Raw genomic sequence first — 21,802 nt, forward strand, 5'->3', positions numbered from 1 at the left:
ATCCTTTGTTCCCTAGGGTGTGGCCAGGGGTGGATTGACAATGAATCATTCAACCCCCACCTGACCACATTCCACACTTTTTTTCCATTCACTTCTCAATTATTAAATTAAATAATCTCCATCACCACACAACACCCATGTGCAGAGCTTCTGCTCTGTCACTATATATATATATATATATATATATATATATATATATATATATATATATATATATATATATATATAGTGACAGAGCCATTGAATTGTGTCAAACCCCAAAATTCCTAGATTAGATCACCCATACTACTGCATTATGCTGCAAGCCTTCCAGATGGTAAGTACAGAGCTATTAGGAGTTCTTTTTTTATTTTTTATTCCTAGATCAATGATAAGAATTTCATAAGAACTGTCCTTATACTTTGAAAGAAAGTAAAAAGGTAACATGCATTTTTTTGAGAGCACTTAGAAAATTATATAAAAGTGACTCCATGGAGGATACTGTCATTTTCTGTATAACCAATTCTTTGATATTCCATACAGGAGCTTGTGAATAGTCCACAGATGATGCACAACATAGAAGGGCAGACATTCACAAACCCCAAACCTTGCACTTCCTATAATTACTCAGACATATGTGATATGTGAAAAAATGGTGTGTGTGTGTGTGTGTGTGTGTGTGTATATATATATATATATATATATATATATATATATATATATATATATATATATATATATATATATATATATATATATATATATATGCATTTTTAAACTAAAGTATGTGCAGACCCCAGGTTAATTGTGACCTCTTTAGAATCAATTTCATTCTCATCCAACATTCCCTTTTCTAAACTCAACTTTTATACATTTTTCTGTGAGACTACAAAAAGCATGTTGAACATGGGTGTAGGTATAAATGGAAGTGTAAGCTTTACAATAATTCTAGAGGTATTACATTTCTCATGAAGAATGGCTACCATGTTTTTGAGTGCTTGTAAATGTTTATTACCTTTGAGATGAACTACATGCTTGCTCACCTATGCATTCTAAACAAATAAAATGCCTTTATTAAGCAATAAAGTACAACAAAGATTCTTGTGTCAACCTGTTTTGTGCATCTGTTTTTAACATTGCATTCATTGTGCAATAAGCCGATTTGCATGTATAAGTAGATCCAAATATGGAGAGCACAAGCAGAGCCAGGAATAGTTGTCTGGACATATATAGCCAGACCAGAATGATTCCAGATTTGCTTTGTTAGTGAATTCAGTTTTCAGCAACGACGATGCATGTAAATATAGTATACTACTAGTTCTAGCTGCTGCTTCGTCGGTTGCTGGAAGCACTTGCTTTGCATGGAAAAATCACCATCAGTGTTGATTGAAAATGGATGACAGACAGAAATGATAGGTCCCTGGGAATGCTGAAGTTGTCAAAGTGAGCACTGCAATTGTCTTTCAGCTGGACAATAAAGTCTGTCATTGTTAAGAGTCATTTTGAGTTACGTTTCACTTACAACATATCAAAATGTTAAACTAAACAAATGTGTCTCTGAATAGCTACAACACAGAGGCTGTATTATTTTGCTAATATTTATTTGAAGGTTACAACGACATACTATCACAATTGTTACTTCTTTTTTCCTTTTTGATTTGACCGGCTTTTTTTAAATATATTGACGAGCTGGTATGCCTTGTGCCATGCTGCAACACATTTTTTTTTTTGGGGGGGGGGGGGGGGGGGGGGGGGGGGGCATTTGGCATGCTGTCAAATTTTATTACAGACCACTGCTGTACTGCGTGTTTCCATTTGTAGTAACATACCTAGAACATTTCCTGAAAACCATACCATTAAAAATAAACATCTGGAGATATTATACTGAAGCAAGTGATAATGTGGTTGTTGAGATCTCCTTTGCTTTTTTCTTACATGATGTTACACTTGTATGTTGATACAGCAACAATAGGCCCTAGCATACAGGTTTTACTGATTATAGTGGTATCATACTACAGGTATTGTTGACACTTTTTCATTTCAAGTGCTGCAGTAAATAATCTGGCTATGAACTAACTGCTCTGCTCATAACTGACTGAAATAAAATATAACCTTGGATACTTGATTTGAATAGAATCTCTAACCCACAGCTTCCTTAGCATAGGCAAATAAGCAAAATTTAAATGATGGAATATTTGATTTCTTGAGAGAGCCTGCTCCAACGATCACAGTCAACACAGAAAAATAAACGTGATTTTGTATTCCAGAATGAACCTCTTGCCAGTCACCAGACCACATGTATTTAAATATTTACACAGTAGAAATCTGACTGCTGGTCTAGCCAACATGAACCTGCTGTCCACTTACGAACAGAACAGATACTAGTCGGAATAACGTGGAAGAAGTAGGCGCCACGTTGTTTCATATCCGTAGACAGATGACAAGTCACTATTACAAAAAGCATAGAAATTGTGTTGCAAAGCTATTTGTTCAAAACATGTATAGTATGGGTTTGCTATGAATAATACAGTAAAACGCATGTCAGTAAATGAATATGCACCCGCATTAGCAAGGCAGTAATGCTCTTAAGCTTCAAGGCTTGACATAAGTCCACAGAGAAATAAGGTGATTTTTAAACTCTGGTTGTCCAACATTGCAACCCAGTGTCAGACAGAAACATAGGTGTTGAATGGAATGTCATTATTTGATTGTTGCTGGAGACAACTCTGTAAAGCAACAGCAGCAGGAAAGCAAATTAAACAGTTCTCATGGTTGAAGCGACCTATTCTGCGACGTCCATTAGATGAAGATGTCGGCTCATTTTAGTGCTGTACTGGAATCAGCCTTTTAAAATGCCTTGTCTGTGAAAGTCATTACTAGGGTCAATTCAAGCAGCAGTAATATGTTACCTACTTGAAATTCTAATTTGCAGAAAACAGGTTTCTAATTTGAGAGAGATCATTTTAAATGTACTTGTGGGGGAACTTTTCTGGCATGGTCTATGCTCATGGGGTATAAATCAAGTACAATTCAAGAGGGTAGGGCATTTTCTGTGTGGTAGTTTCATTAGAAATGAATCAGGTTTCAGTAATACATAAAAGTAGAGCATGAGTATGGACATATAAACGAGTTGAGGGTAAAATCAGAGCCTTTGCATTTAGTTTCAGACATTTTATCATATTTCAGAATAGCGTCATAATGCGTCTGTATTTTAGAAGAATATCCATCTAGCGGTGATTAAGCTCTACTTTGGGTTGATAAGATACATTCAATACTATAATCTTACCTTTAACTAATGCCTGATATATTAAAGATTGTTAAGGACCTAGTAGTGGTATCATGGTCAATTTGCAATGTACTATAATTTAGCATTTTACCTCCTAGATGTATTGCTATGCTGAAGTAACAGTTGTAGTTTTTGAGTAATTAACTCTAATTAAAATTAAAAGAAAAAATGTTTTGGAAAGAATTGAGTTGCTATGATTACACATGAATCATGCATCATTTTCACATAATTTGTTCTCATTGTACCTCTTGCACCATTTAAACTTGTTTAAACATTCTCTGATTAAAAAAAAAATGTTATCCAAGACAGAATATTTAGAACATGTGTTCAACCATAATCTTTACTCTCAATCAGCATTTTTAGAACAATTTCCTATAACACCTCTAGATATTATTTTCTATAGATAGAAGCTTAGTGTTCTAATTACAGCTTTTGTCTGGGATTTCGATATGTGAATAGGCCATAATATGGTGTTCATTGACAAAGGAAGCAAGTGATAATTAGTTGTTGATTAACACCATGGGAGATGAACACACAAAAAACTGCTGGGTTTCTCAAAAGGAAATTAGGCAGTAAAGCTGCTGTGAGGCTAAGGGAGCTAACAGTACCTTTGCACTAAGGTATGACTTGTAAATCGATACTGCAATAGGCCTGGGGCCTGTTTCCCTGGTTGAACATGTGTTGTTGGTTTTTTTTTTTTTCCTAGTCTCTGGCTATTGGGGGGGAATATTCATTCTGTCAAAATCACAAGATAATTTATCACAGGATGTTGATATTACCATTCTGTTATCTTGTGATCACGAGGTCATTTATCTCAGGTTCTCGAGGAAACAGAAGTCATTACTTCCGTCTTCCTGACATAATAGGGATTAAATATAGGGATCCCAAAATATAAGAATTAAGTTTAGCAATTACCTATACCAGATTACATGATCTGAAATTAACTTCCACTTTACTGCAGAGTACTAGAACAACAGGAACCCATGCCCCACATGTTGTTGTATTCTTTATTTTTTTTGCTGGTTTAACACTTTTAGGCTACAGGAGCAAAATAGATAGATAAGAACACAATTTAAGATGTGGGTAGAGTTACAAAGGAAATAATCAAGAAGCCGCGAGAATGAGTGATGATATTTATTTACACAGCACCACCACCAGTTCAAAAATTAAATATCCTTAATAACATTGCTAGATCCAGCATTAGTAAAACTTGCTGATGCACCACCAACTGTGTTGGTCAAACCTCGCCCCTACGTATAATTGGGGTCCTTCTTCCTTCCCTGTGCTGGATTGAATGCTATCAATCAAATGCTGGCACTAGGTATCACACTGTCAGCAGTAACCACCCCATGTCCAAATTTTAACAACCACTATGTATGCTCTGTGTAAACTAATTTACTACAAGGACTTGATCATCACTGGCACCTTTACAAGCCCCGTGAGATAACACCCTAGGCATTTCCTTTGCCTGCCTCTCACTGCTTTCTAAATTATTATTTTTACGAATGCCCTTTAGGAAAAAAAACAAAACAAAACAAAACAAAAAAAAAACAGTTTTATTTGTGTAGCTGTGATCAGTGTCTAGTTCAGCCCAGTGGGTATTTAAACCATAGTTCAGTTTCTCATAGCATCAACTGAGGCAACTTCTCTGTAAACAGACTCTGTTGTTCATAGTCCTTTTACAATGTAAATAGTATTAGAATTAGTATTTGCTTCTAAATGGAGCTGTACATAAATAAATAATATAAGTTGCACATCCAGAGCCATACTGTATATGCATTTCTAGGTGTGGAAGCAGATCTACAGGGAGCACTACAATGATTAGCAATTATTAGGAAGCAACAGAGTAATCAATTAAATCACTCAGGCGTATAATACTACCACGACTGCTACTACTACAACTAATAATAATAATAATAATAATAATAATAATAATAATAATAATAATAATGGCATAGTCTGTGTTATCATTTATTCAGACATGTGTGCTTTCTATAGAATATGCAAACGTAAGTATTATTCTTAATACACATCATTATGTTTGTTGTTTTTACTGCAGTTCATTTGTTTAGACATACAGTAAAAAAAAAAAAAAGCCATTTTTGATAAATACCAGCTAGATTGTGGAATAATGTGCTATTTCTATTTAAATGGTAAAGTACTTATTCTGTCAGTAATGGTACTGGAACTGACAGCTCAGTGAAACTGTAATTTGATTAATTAAGATTATTGTCTTGTCCCTTCGCAGAAGATATTTCCAAAGCAATTTTACTAACACCGTGAGCAACGTGAGTACAGTTACAAGAATGGCTGTTTATCACAAAAAGATACTTAGAACATGTTAATTGCTGGGAGAGTTGAACTTGTATGCATTTACTTTTTTTTTGTTTTTTTTTAATACATCAACATTTTACAATAATACCTCTATTTTATAATAACAACATGCATATCATGTTACAGTGTGTGATCCTGGTAGACCATTTTAATCAAAGTGATCATTATTAGGTTCTGGTGATTTATACCCATATTTGTTTATTTGAAGTAACCATGCATTAGTCCAACAGTTGTTTTATTTTTTATTATTACAATAGGCAAAATGTGACAGGACGCACCTTCCATGGATCCTATAACCTGTAATAGCTTCCTTGTTTTGTTAAAACTAAACTGTAGTTATTATCTGACATGTGTACACTAACCGCTGAGGTGGAATCCATCATTTTGATGGCTAACAGTATGAACAGTATGCTTTTTCCAACACAGTCTGAGCAATGATACCATGTCAAAGATCTCACCTCCCGGTATCTCTCTTGTTTTGACAAGACCAATCAAGCATGCACCTAAAGAACATTGGAAACATGAATTTAACTCAAATGTAATTAAAAGAACATTTTGATATGTGGTTATGGATTAAGAGTGACCCCTATCCAGAGAAACAGAGAGAGAGACTTACATTCATGATGTGTACTTTTCCTTCCAATAACATGAAATGATAATTGCTTTACCATTTCAATGTAACACATTCTGTTGCTTCTAAAGCAACATGAATGCTTTGATAGTTATTATGCTTTATCATTTATATTTTGCCAATATTCCACAAAGCAGTGAACAGGTTCTTAATATTTCTATCACCACTATAACTATTACTAGCTCATTTAGTAGGCCATCCATAACTCATGTCATATAATGTGAACAAAAGTAAATAGTCCTATTTAGTTTTGCTCAATATAGCATTAATTTTTTCCAATAAGAGTGTTATATACAAAAATAGATTTACAGTTCACATTGGTAGTTCTTGCACAGAAGTACTGTATGATAACATCTTATCACAAATGTACACCGATATGTCAGCAATGAAACCTAGAAGTAGAGTTCCTGGGGCAGTGGGTGGTTTTATAACAAAGTTGTCTTTCACATATATTTATCTGATAGATTTATTTTTAGTTTCCTGCTGCAGGAGTTATAAGATAATAATTCTGTTCAATTCACCCTTAACACCTAGCCTTGTACTCTATATTTCAGGAGATGTATTATTTTTTCTGTATGAAGACATTTTTAAGATAGCACAGACTAGGCAAACCTACTCCATTTTGTTATTTTCCATCTCAGGACCAGCAGTTCTCATGGTAACAAGCACCAGCTATCTCCAAAATTGCAGTTTATGTGCATATCAGTGTATACTGTATAGCGTGAAATGAAAATTCAAGAAATGTTTTCAATGTTATAGGTTGGGCACATCATCAACCCACACTGTAAGCTCGGGTAGGGATCCATTTACGATTTTTGAATACTGACTGCTCTTTCCAATACTGAATAAGAAATATTTGAAGATTAGTTATATTTAATTTTATCAAGAAATTATCAGACCAACTAACCTTGTCATGAATAAATAATCATATCAATTAATCAACATCTCAATTAACCTAACATTAAACAAAAAAAAAAAAAAAAAACATGAACTGACAAAATTGCCAAGTAATAATTCTACTGAACCTCGAGTGCACTTATATATGCTTAAAAATAAAATTGGAACCAAGCTGTGAAACTTTGGCCTCACAACACATTTGAATCTGGCCTCAAGCTAAACAAGGCTGTTGCAAACAAGGCAGTGTAATCAAGGCTTGCATTTCTTTGTCCTAAATAACTTAAACAAATGTTAAAGGCATTTAAAAGCAACGCGCACAGACAAAATGATTGTGTATAGCCAATTTGTCCATATTAAAAACATAGTAAGCAGTCAGAATTAATTGTATTATTACAAATACAATTGCTCACTGTCCATGCATGAATATAACCATATAATAACTACTGAGTTACCGAAATATTATTTTAGAATTTGATTGCTTTCCATTAGCTAGACAGTTGTAATTGTTTTAAGAAATATCCAGTACACAGAAAATGTCCCGAGCAGCATTTTATAATTTACAGTCCACAAATTTCCACACTTTCATTTTACATGTTATAGCAGAAAAGAAATATTAAGTGGTGCATTGCCCTCTATGTATTTAATGAAGGCATACAGTATCTCAGGAACCACTAGGGGTAGAGACATACAATTCAGGTACAGTTACTTGAAATAGTGAATTGTTGCCTGTTGCGCACAGACTAATTATTAAATAATGTGTGTAATTAAAGCCCTGTATTATGCAAAGTGGTGAACATTGAAAATTAATATTTATGGCCATAAATAAATAAATGGCTGGATTGGAATGGACCATTGGTTTCATTGCTTAAAATGTGGTGCAGCATAGTAATTACAGTGAATAGTAACATTTTAGGAAAAACTACCATATATATTATTATACTTTCATTGTAAAAATTAACAGTTTCCTATTTTTTATTTATTTATTAACAGCATGGCCAAGCAAATGATATCTTATGATTATCATTAATGGAGCTTAAGAAGAAAAAAAAAAGTTTTTGAATCAGGTTACAGATTTTTTATTTGTAATTCCAGTTTATACCTTAATTATATAACTGTGGTGACACACAGTCACCACAGTCACCACAGTAACATATAATACATTTATATGTTACTTTATCTACCATTGTAGTGGCTGTTTACTCTACTGACAATAAAAGTCCGAATTCACTGTTCTGAATGAATATCAATTTTAATTTCCACGTCGTCTGGAGAAAAAATTAGAAAATACTGAACAGTGCTTCTGATAACGTTCCTAAAACTACCTGATGCCCGATCTGTAAACTTAACTAAGAGCAACTTCTTTATTCTTTTAAAACACCTTTTCAAACTACTCAGGAAGAATGGCTATTGAATATGAATGTGAAATACTGTTGAAATGAAAATATACACAAAAATATGTGTGTTTGCCATTTAAAATGTGAAGCTGTGCCCTTCAGAGGCCTCTAACATAGGGTTTTGTTGTTCACAAACAGTAAATTCAAATATTGTTTGTCAGTATTGTGAAAAACTAAACTAAATGTTATCTTATTTTTTATTGTAGGGACTGTTCATTCAATTTCTTCTTCAAAGATTCCAAGGATAAATTAGAGATGCATGTTTTGTATTGGTGCATGTTTGAATTATGATGTCATGAGACATTGCAACCACAACCACACATTAATTGATGTTAACTGAACTTGGTGAACCCCCTCATTCAAATAGGGAAAAGAAAAACTTTCAAGGCCTGGTCACACAGGCGATTTTTATCGACAGCAACAAGAGGCACACATTTGTTGCCTCCGTGTTGTGATGGTCACACGAGAGACAAGCGTGGAGAAGACAAGTAGGTAACAGTATAATGCAACCCAATCATAATGCACGTTTCTGTCACAAGACGTAAACACTTAATTTAATAAAATGGTGTACATTGGTAGAATTATTTAGTTAGTAGGTCTACATATTTAATATGCCAAACATAACAAATATATAAGTATTCATTATCCTAAACAACGTTTTCAATGCTGTATTTTTTATTCTAGGCCCCTGTGACCAGGCCGTTACACTTATGTCAGAACAGGTTGTCTGTTTTTGATTTGCAATAGCTACGGCTCCTTTTTTAGACCGCCCTCCCCTCCCCAAGAAAGAAAAAAAAATACACAAGTACATGTTAGTCCTGTGTCGACTCCCCCCCAAGCTTTTCAATCAACTCTTTTAAAAAGTGGTACTTCTGAATCTGAATCTTTGAGCAAGCATCGTACAAAAAATATTAATGAACACTGAGACAGCAGGGATACCTCTGACTGAGGAAAGACACGCACTAATGTTTAAGATTTATAAGCACTATGGAACCTTGCAGCATCCTATAGAATAAACTTTGCCAAGGAAAGCCTTCAGTCCTCATATCTGTTGGGAACCAGTCTAAAGGCACATCACTTCTCCAGGCTGACAGCTCCGAACACGTCCCAGCAACTACAGAGCAAGGCCTCAGCTAAATTCACAGACAGCTGGAAGCCATTAAAATGTATACTGAAGATATCAATTCTCTTTGCCAGGCTACACATGCCACAGTTGATTGCTACCTGAGGAGGAAGGCTGCATCCCAGATAATCCTTTCCCATTCTGGAAATGCAAAATTCATTGAGGACATTACTCACCCTGGTGGCTTCAGATTATCTCAGCTGTCCTATAAGAAGTGTATACTGTCTCAGAAATGCTATTTCAGCATGGGCTATAGTTACACAATGAAGATCAAAGGTTTCACATGAAAGTATCAGGCTTTAAAAAAAAAAAAAAAAAAAAAAGTTTACCCTTGTTTGACATTATTTAAGGATAAATTCTGCCATTTTGGTAGCTCTCGAGAACAGTTTTATATTATGAAGATTTGGTAATGGTAATACTAGGATCAAAACCTACTTCCTATCTTTTTAAAAATAATTATTAATACAGATTTGTGTTTTTTTTATATATATGCATTTTTTTCCAGTGCCATAACATACAGCACATATATTTCCTATAAGCCAAAACTATTAATTATTGCTCTTGTTCCTTAAAATAAACAAATACATACATAAATAAATAATCAGTGTTGTTAATTAAAATGCAATGCCCAATGTAGTGAGTGCATTGACACTCTGCAATACATCTGAACTTGAGCACAGTTAATTCAGCACAGTTCATTGAAGTCTGCAATACATCTGAACTTGAGCACAGTTAATTCAGGCTTATGATCAAAGGACATAAATTATTTCCGGACACGAATGCAGACCTTTACCATAATGAGGAATGCAATACACTGTTGGTACCCAGTTTTTCGACACATTAATACCCAAAGAGCATTCAAAACTGGATAATAAAAAAGCCTTTGAAAAGAATGACTTGATTGTCATATAAATGTTTGTCTGCATAATATATATATATATATATATATATATATATATATATATATATATATATATATATATATATATATATATATATATAACTATATGCAGATGTTGACGGCTAGCAGTGTTTGAAATTATGCCATAATGTCTCTTTGGCTGGTGCTTTGTTTTATTGGGTTGCTATCCAATACTGTATTAATGATTTCAGACCATTTTAGATTATGTGGGTTTCCATTATGAAATACCTACCTACCACAGTGAAGTAACTGTAAATATTATTGTCGCCACAATTACCTATTTAATAATTTCCAAGTCTCTCTAATAACAAAAAAGCAATGTGATTTGATACAAGAACCTGTTTCATATTACCTTCAAGTAAATGGCTATAAATGGAGATACATTGCCTTTGTGACTCATAGTATTACTGTTATGTTTTATGGGCAATTGTGCAAGTCAGTGGCACTGGAACAATTTTTATAGTGGGGGAGCTGCAAGCCGTTGAGCAAAACTGTAACCCCTGTGTATGATGGAAGCCATGCATTCGGTTTCTATTATGTTAAACAGGTTAATAAAACGAAGCAGCATCAGCACCTGTTTACTGTATCTATTTAAGTAAAAAAAAAAACTCAGTCCTTGCTACAATGTTTACAATATGATTACCATAAAGCAAAAAAATAAAAGCAACATACTGTTATGATCCACGTAAATACTGCAATTTAGAAATGTTTCCTCGTAAAAACAGGTTGAGCAGACTTTTTTAGGTTGAACTATTTCTACAGTAGTTGTAGATGAGGACAGTCAGAAGGCTTCATAAGCTGAGTAACACTCCAGTGTCATGCTGATGATTTTTTCATGAGGAATATCTAGTGTGTTCAGAATGTCACGGCACAAACAGCTCATAAGATTTCCTGCAACTAGCAGGATTTATCATTGCACCAGCAGGTGCACAGCACCCCTGCATTCAAGCCAGGGGGTGCTGCTGCACTCCCAGCACCCAAGGTGCTAGATCAGGAAGCATACCAAGGTCATTTATTCTGAATTATAATTGTCACAGGATAGTTTATATTCTGCAGAAAATATAATGGCCTATTTTGCAGTGAGGTCAAAGTGAAACATAGCTAGTAAAATATGTACTAGTATGTAAAGTGTGCCTCATTATAATGTAACCTTTTGTAACACAGGCCATGGCACCTTATGTTGCTATTGCAGTTCAATTATCATATTCCACGGCTTTGTAACTATGGCACACTGTAACAGGGTGATGTGTTACGTGTGTGGGTAGTCACTGGAAAATAGTGACAGACAAGGACTGACATTAGGGTACCAGCAAAATGACACATAAAATGACGAGCACTAGTCCCTCTAAAAGGAACGTCCCGCTCCAGGAACTTACTACTTTATGGCAGCCCTCTCTCTACTGTTTTGGGATCCACATCCCCTAAGCTGACCTACTTCTGTTTTGTTGCTTCCAAAGTCCTGGCTTCCCTGAGACTGGCTGGACAATTGCCTTCACAGGCCCCGTCTTGCAGTTAAAGGGTTCCATGGTAGTAGTTCCTGCAGAGCAGACGCTTCCCTGCTGGACGTAAACAAACACGCTCTCACTCAACGCCCGTCTGTGTAGCAGTGGCCTTGCAGCAGCCCCAAGCTGTAGCGCAGCTGCTTTATGAGCTCTGTGCAGCATCCCCAAGTATGCCTCCCAGCCAATCTGGACCTCCCATTCAGCTGGTCTCTAGATTTGCGTCTCAACTGATTTCTCCCAGGTACACACACTTGCGCAGGAACCAATGACCTGGCTCCCTGTTACACACACCGTATAATAACCACTCCTCTATCACCACGCACAAAGGACAAGACAAAGAGAAAAATATGTACTGGCCAGTAAAGATAAACAAAATAAATATCTTTTAAGTACAGCCATGTTAAACCACCTTACCACAAAGTGATTGTATAAAATAAAGCATGAATGTTTAGATGTCTCTTTAAAAGAGGTGAACTCTCATTGATAGTAAACAAATTATAATGTTGAGTGCATTCAATTAAAATGTAACACTAGCCCCAGTATTACGGATAACTATTTTAAATTGGGTGTAGCAGGATAAACACCATACAGATGTTTAGCGATTTTCTTGGAATCGGATTACAGGAACACGTTTCATCTTGAATATAGTAGCATTACCTGCTTTCAATTTTATTCTGTTTCAGTGGCATGGCAATGGAATGTATTTTTCATTTTATAAATAGCATACTGGTCTAGAGGAAGGCATATTGCAAGGATGGGTCACTTGTGCAAGTGTTTATGTAATCTTGAAATTGTCTGCCTATTTCACATGATGCAGCAATCTATTCCTCATAACTCGGCTGCTTTATAAAAAAAAAAAAAAAAAAAAAAAGACGCATGATTCCTGTTTAGTTGTCTTTACTATCTCCTGTTTAGTCACTTGAATAACTTGTTTACCATCTGTAAATGATGTCTTTATGTATTCATGCATGCACAGTATGTATTATGTATCCATGTAGGTACAGTAATAAAAGTGATCATTATAAATTAAGAAAGTCCCTTTAACTTGGCATTGCAGTAAATGGTGCACCACTAACACAGCACACTGTTCCAGGGTCAGAATAATCACCACCAGCAGATGGATTAACAGCTCTACTATCCTAACCACATGCACTACCACTGGGATTTCACCTACTTTATGCTGCAAGTTTCACATTAATATGACCAATACTTGACCTACAATACTTTTGCTGTCTACTTTATAATCACCCTGTATATCTGATACTGTTTAGTGATTTGTATATGCATTCTTGCATTTATACATTCTTGAAAAATCTGTATTAATTTCTCCCTCTTCTATGGTAAGATGAATAGTTTCAACCAAGTACACATTTAAGACCAATGCTTTATATGCTATTTAGTAAGACGATGCTAATGGATAGATATGTCTTAGTTGCAGAAGTAGTCTCATTTCTGTTGGTCTCTAGACAGCATATTATTTAATTGCAACTGATGTGGTAATTTCAAAAGATTTACCAAGCATATATAGTGACCTTGCACCCTGTGAGTAAAGCAGTTAGTCACAAACCTGCAAGATGCTTGACTAAAGTCATATTTCTTCTAAATTCACTTGTGATATAATGGACTTGACCACAAATAGGAGCACTATTTATTGTTCTTACCTGTAGTGCAAAATCTTCATTGAGGAATCACAAATAATGTATGAATACATTGCTCCCCTTGCTGTTTTTGAAGGATCAAGATCAAGTGCAACAATATGACACTCATTCAGTATTTAATTTGTGCCAGGGCTTGCTGGATGCAGCCCCGAAACCTCTTCAGTTATGAAAGTTAAAAATCTCATACAAATGTTTGCTTTCAAATTCGTTTTCTTAAAATTCTCAACACAGTTATTACGTCTGCGCGAAAGAGAGACAGTCCACTGCCATGTTTGTACTTTCATACTTTACTTTAATGACACTGGCAACACAACAAGGACTGTGACTCTGTTGTTGTTTTGTATTCACAAATAAGCTTACTTGATTTGAAAAATGTCTTGTTACAATACTTGATTTTATTAAATTGACAACAGAACTGGCAGAAGGCATAGGTGTCATTGTCCATCCAGCAACAGTCCAAAGCACCTTTGACCGTTGTTCCATGGTCCAATTTCTGTGTTCTTGTGCATATTTTAGCCTTTTAGTCTTGTTCCCCAATTTCTTAACAGATGTATGCTTACTGCAACACATCCTTTAAGTCCTGATTTCAAGAGTGATCTTTGTACTGTTGCTTTGCTGGACAACGACACCTGTGCCTTCTGCCAGCTCTGTTGTCAATTCAGTGTTTGTCTTTCTATTCAATTCCTTAAAGATATTATCTTTAAATATTGCTCATCCTTGTTAGACAGCCTTTTGGGTCTTCCAGTCCTGGGTTTGTCAATTACAGATGATGTTTTTCCTTCTTATACATAAAAAAGTAGAAAACACTAGTGGAGACTTTGAGTAAATTGTTGATGCTCATAATGCGTCAGAGTAGAAAAATGCAAAATATCTAAGACTTTTGCACAGCAGTGTACTTAGATAGGAAAAGCACTAAACTCAGTTGGCTAAAACAGGTTGCATTTCTTAAAAATGGATTATCAGACAAGATAAAAAAAAGGAAAACAAATTGTTAGTCAGGGAAGAATACATATGGATCACGTACAGAGCTTCCACTGCATATCTACTTTGAAATATTGCACCAAACCCCATGCCAACTGGCTATCTGTGTCATGTTTGTCTGCTCATTTGTATCAAAATACAAAAAGCCTAAAGTGAGTTAAGCCTTGAAATACTTCAGTTACTTAATTTGTGTTACATTTGCCAGATGCGAATAAGAAGATGGTCGAATAAGAAGCTGGCGAATAAGAAGCCAACTACAGCATTGTTCTGAAACATCGGTTCACAGTCAAGTTCTCTGTGCTGTTGAAAACAAAAAAAAATTATTCAGAATAAATGTTGCTGAAAACACGTCCAAGGTAAGAAAAATGTTAAATTTTAACTACTAATTCACTGTGAGGAGCAGAGTAGTTGTGTTGTCGGTGGCAGTTTTTTTGCATTTCAAAGGTGGCAACCCTACTATGTAAGCAGGCTTTATTCATTCATGTATTTATTTATTTATTTATTGTCCTGCGGTTGCCTTGAATTAATTTTTCTGCACGTACTACTACATTATATATGAATGAAGTAGAATACGTGGTTGTAAACATCTAACACTAGTACATATAATACTCTTTCAAATACAACATGCATGATTTTGAATGTGCGGTTCTTAAGAACAGTATTATTGTCATTGCTTGCGCCCCGGCACCTCATTAGGTTTTAACTGCAGGGCTTCTGTAGCACTTTAATTTCTAATTTAAAAAAAAAAACATGTATTATTAAATTTACATCAAAATACCAGCAACATCTTCAGGGTAGTATAATTCTACTAATGACCCACTCTTGACAACCATGTTCCACTCGAAACACATTTGGAGTACTTCAGCTGTTTTAGGCTGTTCAGTAGAAGGCTTGATATGTTTAAGAGTTTTTATTTATTCAGTCTGAGTCATCTAATCACAGCTCTGGCAGAGTATAAGACACCTTTTTTTGTGCAGATTTCATGGAGGCCTCAATCCATTTGTTTACAGGGACAGCTGTTGCTGTACCTCTAATGCTTACCATTCTACTAAAATCTCTTTAATGTTATTTAAATTAAGTATAAATGCATTTGGTTATTTGATGGTTAAGCGCTGACAAAAATTGTGACCCGCAATTGTAATTAAAAGTGTATCAAGCATTTCAGTTAGCAATGCTGGTTGAAAGAAATACATTATACTTATACAGAACATAAATAAAAAGGAACCAAATATACAATTATAATTTACACATGGTAAATTTGTATTGGTAAGGCAGACAAGTAAACTATTTAGCTCTTCTCATTACAAACAATGGAGGCTGTGAGGTCTAGTGGTTAAAGAGAAGGGCTTGTAACCAGGAGGTCCTTGGTTCAAATTCCAGCTCACTCATTGACTCAATGTGTGACCTTAAGCAAATCATAACCTCCTTGTGATCTGCCTTTCGGGTGAGACATTGTTGTAAGTGACTCTGCAGCTGAAGCATAGTTCACACACCCTAGTCTCTGTAAGTTGCCTTGAATAAAGGCATCTGCTAAATAAACAAATAATAACAAAATGGTCAGCCTTAATGTCTCCTGTTTAGCTTGGAATGTGTCTGGTTTCTGTTTAAATTTAAATTACAGCTCAATGGAATACATTACAGGCTGAACATCTGTATGTTTTATTAGAGAGAAGCCAACCATGTCTTGCTTTGGCAACAGTTAATGATAAAAAAAAACATTAATAATTTATAGTTTTGTATTAAAAGCCTATGGCTCAGTTTTGACTCTCACATAATTAAGTCATGAGGTCAACCCTGTATACTTACAGTATGCAGTGATGTTGGTCCCAATATATCTTGTGTAGAGCAACTAGAAAGAAAACATGTGCATTGAATACAATTCTGGAACTTCATGTTGATATACTTTTATGGCCAGGAAGATGATTCATTAAGTCTTTTGCCAATAATTGAATTGATAAACAAGGGTGCGGATTTGGAGAAAATCAGGAGCAAATGCTATTAAGTGGTCTCAGAGGATTCATTTTCCTAAGATGTGGAGCCCCGTCATTTATGTATTTATTTATTTTTTGTAATTTTGTGTGTGTAGTTATAAACTTTCCCCCAATTTGCTTCCAATTTGGAATGCCCAATAGTTTTTTGCTTCACTGCAGCAATTCCCCAAATGGCTCAGGAGAAGATTCAGTGGCCGTTCTCCGATCCCACGACCAAGCCAGCTTCCTTTTTCACCCTGGAACTCTAGAGCTGATATCAGCAAGCTACCAACCTCTGGAGGACAAGGGTCAGCCCTGCTGATGTCCTCTCTGAGCTCACTGGATGCCTGGCCAGCAGGGTTCGTGCAGAGCGATGACGAGAAACAGTCCTTGTTGGTTTTGCCTCCCTAACCCATGTTAGTGCCTGGTTTGGAGAAGTTGCTGCCCAATACTATACTGAAATGTTCAACTAGAGTTGAATCTCTTCATCTTCCATCACAACAAAGAGCCATTACTTCCTGAAAAAACCATAACCTTAATTACAAAATATATTAATGTATGTAAAAATGCAAATAGGCTTACATTAAGTAGCTGAATGCAGGGAGGTGCTTTGATGAGCTGGGAGTACGGTATGATATTATATAATATAAAGTGTGGTCATTAAATGAATTGTAAATTATTCTAAATGTTCTTATAATCGTATTGTAATGCTTTCATCAGAAAGGAATTCCAATAATTTTACACCTCACTTTAAATAAGTCACAGACAATTAAAAATAACACAAACCACTAATACATGTATTATCATACTTATTATCATACTTTGATGTGACAGAATTTCTTAGTTCTCTTCCCATGGACTAAATCTTCTTCGCTGGCATCTGAAGAATTGAAAGAAAGGGAGCCTTTTACAGCTAAGAATGCCAGTTTGGTTTTATACACATTGGAATAAACTCAAACTGCCTGAATTCATTTGATTTGAAATTTACAGACCTAGTCACGTAAAAAAATATGTTTAGCAGGAAACATTGTTCTTAAATCCCTTGCAGCACCTGCCCTGTACTGATCATCAATCTGAGCTCTGAGCTGAATATCCCTGCAGCAGTTATACTCTGCCAATGTGCCTGCTTTCTGACCTGGAGAGCTGCTTTCATTAATATGTCTTCACTTGAAGGATTTTGAATGTTAGGATAATCATGTTAAATTAGTACCTATCTAAGGAGGTCAGGACTCATTCACCCAAGGACAGGAAAAGGACACTAGCGGATCTGATTTATTCCGATTTGGCATTTAATGAGCCTGCAAATTTATTTTTCCTTTATTATAAATTAATTCATATGTAATGTCAGATTTGTTGATTTTAAATTAAAATCTTGTAAGTTTAAAACCATGACAATGTTCTGTTTACTTATTGTTCACCATATACAGTTGATTGTTTAAACAATTTTATTGAAGTTAAATATTTGGGAACATGAAATAGAATGTGTGACAGAAACTGCCTTCTTTTATGGTCATGGGGCCCTATTTTCCCTGGGCATGTGCAAAAGCGTTTGCAGATCCCAAGTTGTGTCAACGCACACACAGCTGCCATGGTGTGCGAATCTGTGAGCTCCCGGTATTTTCCCATCAATCAGTAGCTACACATTATTGCTTCCCAATCAAATCTTGAGGGTTGGAACTTAGTAAATCATATGGTAATGAAGCTTTTACACATAAATGGTCAATTCAGCGCTGCATCCATGAGCAAAAGAGAAAATGGCACAATGAGCGTAGCATCGAGAATGAGGAAGCAGAGATATTCAGAGAGATCTAGAACTTTTATTGGAGGAGGTACAGAATCACAGTTCTGATTTGATTTGGGTCTGGTAAAGATCATCCAAATTATAAGAAGTCGAAAAAAGCTTGGCAAGAGGTTGCAACAATAATAAATGCCACTTCCACTGTTAAACGGACTTGGTCAGATTCTAGAAAAAGAATTACAATGCACATGTTTGCGCCGAGGGGAAAATCCGGCCCATGGAGTTCTGGATTCTATATATTTCTACACACAATTTAAAAATCAGTTTCAATAAAAATATTCAGACACCTATAAACTACTATATTTTGCATACATAAGGACCTATTATATAGTCAGCTCAAGAAGGACTGTCTACAGATACATTGTATTTAATTGAAATATAAAGGCAAATGCTCCTGTGGAAATCATTTTTCTCCAAATTTGTGATTGACCTATTTTCAGCTTTTTCTATATATAAAACAATAAAATAAAATTAGCACTGCTTATCTGGGATTTTTTTTTATATATATTATCTAAAAAGTTAATCAACTGCTTCTTTCTGAAATAATCTTATGCAGAACTGATCTAATTAAAATACTATATTTCTGTAATATGTTACTTCACAGATTGGACATACAGTGTTAGATTATCTCAATGTATTTTTCACAACTAACTTTCAAGTTGGTTAACTGCAGTATTTCAGTATGGCTTTTCATATTTCAATCTGTCACCTCCTTCCTAACCCAATTACAGTGGAATATCCAGTTACTCTCTAATTATCGGCATACATTGGGGAGTTTAAGAATGTACCTGATACATGAATCTTCTTAGGAGCTGGTTGATTGTTTGATGTTCTTTAATCATTCACGCAGGTGGAGCAACTAGATAATTAGCCAAATTGATTTTATTCTTGATAAATAGTCAACATTGTTAATGTTACTCATGTTAGAAGGCTTTAAGTATAGAGTCAATAGCATTTTTTCAGAATCCAAATGGCACTTCATGATCAAAGTATGACTTGAGTACCCTTGGAGGCTTTGAGGGACATACTCAGAATTGTACTTTGTAAAAAGTTCTTACTTATCCAAAAGAACTGAAGAGTAGAATACAATTCAGACAGTAGTATGCACTTCACTGGAAGGTTGCTGTCTACCAATTGGGAATTGTAATGTGACAGATAGAGATAATTGTGGGAGTCACATTGTCTTAGGAAATAAAATAAATAAATGCATAAACAAAGATATTAGCATGTTGCCAGTTTTCTCTCCAACAGCACTGCATATGTTAACAGTAACCAGCAGTCAGGTAAAGTGATGGGTATGTGTAAGTTGTGCTGCCAGCTGTGCAATGCTTTGGGGGTTCTTCTGCTTAGCGGGCTTCAGCTTTCTGCAAGATTACATGCAAGGTTACATGAAAGTCAAACAGTACCAGAAATCCATTATTTATTTCCTGACAAGGATGACTACTACCAAGACAACAATGCCCTTATCTCTCAATCCAGAGAGCCTAGGGGCTGGTTTGAAAAGCACAGCAGGGACTTTACACACCTTTCTTGTCCTTCTTAAATGCTAGATCTCAATTCAATAGCAGTCCTGTGGGATAATATGAAGTTATGTTGTGTTGTTCAGACAAGCTATGTTAACACTTTACATTATGTCTCTAACTACAATGTAATTACATTATACTAACATAGTAATTACACACATGATTGTGTGGTGGCAATGCAACAGCATCGTTAATTACAAAATGAAAAATGTTTTGTAATTATACTGTTTTCTAAGTGGTTGTTTATTTACAATGCATTACTATGTAACCACACATGCGTTTCCCAAGCTGTATGTATCCAAAGAGTATATCACAAGATTTAAAATTGGGTAAATAGGACTAATAATTAGTAGCATGTCTTTAAATATGAAGCAACTGTAGGTTAACCAATGAGAACCTTGGTCCTTATATACTAAGTGTAGGTTTTATTTGAATATAGGATTATGTTAAGCAGATAGATATTGTTTGTTGTATAATACCATTCAAAGTCTTAAGAAAAGTTGAAATTATAGCGTTGTATCACCTAAGACTGCATTGTTATTATAAATCACATCTTCTAATGCTCAGAACCTTGTTCCATGTTAACCCATTACTAATTTATGGCAGTTTACATTACAACCTGTCTCTTTATTTGTTACATTTTATACTAAAATATGATTTCTAGGTAAATGTTTATTGCAAATTTATGGGTTTTTTTTCAGTTTCTGCTACTCCTCCTTTCTTCATTTATGAAGTATGGGTAAGGTGTGCATTCCCTCTATTTCTTTGCATTCCCTCTTGACTCGGCTGCAGACACACTTCAGTGATCCACCTCCACCCTCTTGAGTCTTCTACGTTGGGAACTAAAAAAAGTATGTTCATGCTAGTGTCTGCATCAGCAATAGGTCAACTACAAAACCATCACAAAAGGTACATAACAACTCAAGATTGTCTATGAATATAAAATGATTACCTGTTACCTTTTACAACAACACTATTGAATTCCAAATAAGTGTAGCATACAAGCTATAAATGCTGGCTCTAATTGATCTAGTCACATCTTAGCACTAGTAACATAATCTGTAACTTATTAAATTAAATCCACATATTACACATCATTCAACTCGTAGGACTCATCTGCAGGAACTACATGGGTAATGAGATGTGCTATTTATAGTATTCACTGCAGGGTATAGGGAAGTGCTGCAGATGGAAAGATAACATACTGTACTTTGATCACAGGTCAGGACTCTAAAAGTCTTTGGTATGTTGATACAGATTATTTCAATAGGAAGCATAGTCCCCTCAGTCGAAGAGCCTAGACACCTCAGCTGCTAATAGTAATTCAATTCAACATGATTTTGCAGTAAGCATATTTAGCGCTGACCAGACAGACTAACCATTTGGCCTTTCGCAGCCAACAGATTAACATCATTTCAGTCACTGTGGTCTGGATTAGAACTCAAACACCCAAGATAAAGTAATTAAGTGCTTTAGGTAGCTCTCTGTAGCTGTACTGTTGTTAAACTTGGTGTGCAGATCATCTATCTTCTAAGAACTTCAAGAGCTCATGGGTAATAAGATGACAGGAAAATGAAATGAATAAGAAAGTGCCAGAAAGTGTTTTGTCGTACAGAATGTTAAATTAGTACCCCTTGCCCTCTGGAGAATCCCTGTTTGTTTATTCGGCATGTAGCCAATCGCTTCTCCCAGCGCTTAGCTATGGAGATGTTGTAGCACCAGCAGTCTTGCTGATGTCATTGTTTGTCACAGTAAAGTATACACATGGGGCTAAACTGGATTTGCATTAATGTTGCTAAATCCA

The sequence above is a fragment of the Polyodon spathula genome, chromosome 17 (genome assembly GCF_017654505.1).
Source record: "Polyodon spathula isolate WHYD16114869_AA chromosome 17, ASM1765450v1, whole genome shotgun sequence".
Classification (NCBI taxonomy): domain Eukaryota; kingdom Metazoa; phylum Chordata; class Actinopteri; order Acipenseriformes; family Polyodontidae; genus Polyodon; species Polyodon spathula.